Source organism: Esox lucius, chromosome 15 (genome assembly GCF_011004845.1).
Source record: "Esox lucius isolate fEsoLuc1 chromosome 15, fEsoLuc1.pri, whole genome shotgun sequence".
Classification (NCBI taxonomy): Eukaryota; Metazoa; Chordata; class Actinopteri; order Esociformes; family Esocidae; genus Esox; species Esox lucius.
This window is the reverse complement of record NC_047583.1, coordinates 26,303,770-26,307,470: the sequence shown is the minus strand read 5'-3', so window position 1 is coordinate 26,307,470 and position 3,701 is coordinate 26,303,770.

The following is a 3,701-nucleotide window of genomic DNA, read 5'->3' as shown; positions in this document are numbered from 1 at the left end:
TTACTCAACCAAATCACATATACACAATGTATCTGATGTAGCATGGTAACAGTTGTCACAAAGACTGCGTACTATGATTCATGTTCTGAGAACATGTTCCCTAGGGCTTCACATGACTATTGACAGAGTTGAAAGACATCAATGAAGGCTTCATGCAGTTATTCCAAAATTCAGCAGCGGTCAGAAAAAGAAAGGAGATCAAACGACAGAATAATTTACAGGGGATGTGTTCTTGTCTGCCTCTGTCTGCTGCAGAAGCTAATTTCCTTCACCGTCTACAATAATATCCCAGAGGAGTAAAATATAAAGAAAAAATTGAAATGTTACAAGGCTGCTATTTCAATACCACTTTAAGAAAAGCAAACTACGTCAGGCAGAACGTGTTTAGTGATATGTGTATATCTCAAATTATTTTTTTTGTTGTTCACTAAAGAACATTGCAGTACCTCATGGTGTAATTGTGTATATACAGAATTTGCAAATTACTAATGTTTAAAGTAACTTGGTACTTTACTGCATTAATACCTTTAATACTTTCCTTTTTTTACATTGCAATGTTCTTACATTACAAAGTTGCTTTCCATTTTTCTGTTAAACCCTCCAAAGATATTGCCTTGAATGTGATGGTCATTCTTCACTACCTTTGAATAGATATCCAACCGTCAGTTACCAACTTTATAATTATCCAGAGAGGCTTACAGTAGTGTGTGCATACATTTTCATATTGGCCCCACGTGGGAAATTAACCCACAACCCTGGCTTTGCAAATGCAAAGCTCTTATGAAGTTAGTTACATGGGGCCTCTCTTGTCTCTGAGCTATACCACCCCCAAGTAATTTTTATTCCCAGTACAGCAACCGAAGTAATGATGAAAGACACAATATCTCCATTAAAATAATCAAAATATATTGAATATTGAATTATTTACATTAGTCAATTTATTAAATGAATATATCGGGAGCTCAAATAGAAGGACAATTAATAAGCAAGATTCTACGTACACTTTACGATCACATTGTAGAGTTCAAGTGCTCTACAATTTCAAGATGGAGCTGGAGAAATGTCATGTCATCATTCAAGTGGCGCTGTTTGCTTCACCGGATTAAAGATTGGGGTACTCACCTGAAATAGATTATCCTGTATCTGTATGTGACTCCTAAAAGTAGCGTCAGTCAAGAATGATTTGTAGTGTAATAGCTGTCCCTTTTGTTATCATTCAAAGTCTTGTGAATGAGGCTGTAGAGAGACACCGTCTAACACATTTGGCTTGTTGGTTTGGCTTGGGATTGCATGTTCTGGATACTTTACACACAAAGAGACCAAAGGCATCTAGCTACCTACTAATTAGCCAAGCTGCTAAACAATATATTCTGTGTACTTAGCAACAACTCCATTTGATGGATGAGCTGTGAAAGTTCTCTAGGGATGGGCTAGGATTCTTCCATAAAAGGAAATATCAGTGGAGCACAGAAATCTCCCTAAAATATGACGATTTCTGCAATACTGGAATACAAAATATACTATATGTGCTATGTATTGGAGGGAGAATACGTAGATCTGTTCTCAAGACAAATGCAAGCAACTGAATCTTGCTAAGGAACACATTCTTGAAATACTAGAACAAAAGCGTTTGGATGAGAGATGCATGCTAAATAAATGAGGAGTCTTCTAAGCAGAATGCAGCTCTTCATGATTCACTGCTGAAAACTCAAGGGGATTTATTTTTCCTGCTCTACATCCTCCAGTCAACGAGTGCTGTGCGACATCTACAGCTGTCTCTACTCCCCCTGAGACTGGATGGAGGAAATTGAGGATTGGTATGGTGGAGGAGGGCATTTCCAGCACATCCCCTGCTTTTGCATCCTCAACAGAGGCTCTCAAATTGCTAGCTATCATTACTGTAGCTCACCATCGAAACCTTCAACCGTGCCCGCTGTCACTGCCCCACAGAGCATAGACAAAACCACTGGGCTACTGCCTTCAAGAGGTCATTCTACAGCCTCATCCTCTGCTAAATGCTGAGGATGACTTATGTCTTGAAGGACAGTCGAACCGGGGAGATCCTCAACCACCCCAGAAGAAGCAGGGAGATCCTAAACCACCCCAGAAGAAGCAGGGAGATCCTAAACCACCCCAGAAGAAGCAGGGAGATCCTCAACCGCCATACGTGTGGCTGATCCTCCACCTTCATCCTCAGTTTAGTCAATAGTTGTTGCTTCCTCCATGGTGCATCATGTCGTGATCCCAAATACTGTATCTGTTTCATTAGACTTTGTTCAAATACCCATAAGATGTTACTTTTGGCCCAGATTCCTGTTGCCATGCTTTCTCTAGATGTTAATTGTGTGCTGGTATAAGAAGATGTATGATTATTGACACAAAAAAAACACATTTGGAAAGAATATGTGGCAACGGCCATGCTTAGGGGTAACAAACTATAAAGGAAAGTAAATGGCTACAGGTGATATCTTTTTTGTTATATTTCTCATCTGGAGAAATAATTGTGGTATGCGCCTCACAATAAAAAAAACATAAAACCAGTTCAGACAGAAAACACCACATATTAGTTTAACCATTTATTGGAGACAAGCACAACAATAATTTACATGTCTTGGTGTTAGGTTCTGCTCCTCTGGGGTAACTTCACTGCCATCACATCTTGTATAAGATACTACTAAAAACGCTATCAACGCCATAATATCATTATTAGCAAAACCACATAGGCAATGAGCAAGGTACCCACTAACGATCTCCCCCAGGAAAAAAACACAAAACCAAATAGGTGGAAGCAGGAGTTATGTGTGGGTTTACACCCTCATGCTAGCGAGAGCAGCGCACATCAAACTGAATGAGAAACATGACTCTACAATGACCAATATGAAATCTGATTTTGTGATAGGAGTGATTCCCGGCATCAGCTGATACATTGGCTTCCTGCCTGAACTGACTATGCTAATTCTACGCATGACAACCGCCGTCCTTTAATTAATGTGTTTCCGATTCCCATCCTCTTCACCTGGTCAACAGTGGATACTTGTTTCTCATGTCTAGCAGCAGCCAGAGAAATTATGTTTTTTTTTGGAAGAATTAGGGAAGGGGGCGTTTTACCCCAGGTGCATCTTGCCCCATGATACCCTATGTATTGACACATCTCTTGAGGTTAAAAGTTGTAAAAGACTTGGGTTTTTTGCACCTGACTATACTGTACTTCTTTCTTTCCTGCCTAGATTCTCATGCAGGCTTTGTGATTTCACCAAAAAGCAGTTTAAGTTATTGATGTGTAAAAAAGGTATTCAAAGGATATTCTACTAGTTCCCAGTGGAGTCTGCATTCTGTCTGTTATAAAATCAGGCCAAGCCATTTGGTGGACCCATGCTGTTATGATGCCGTCCTGTGCTTAAAAGAATAGTTGAAGTTGGGAAATGGGGGAAGAAATGGCTGGATTGCTTAATGTTCTAACATCAAGTCAGTGGGCTGGGTAAATGTCTTTTGAATATGGTCAGCCAACTGTCAGGACCTTGGGATTGTCCTGGTGCTCATGCAATCAACATTGCTTTCCAGTAACCGGTGTGCACTGAGAGCATTTCAACTGATGACATCACTTGCTCTGAGACCTGGAAGTAATTGTTTCCCGTGCTTTGCAAGAGCAACAGCTTTTGTAGGTCGATGGTAATGATGCTTCATGTTGTTATTGTGTTCAG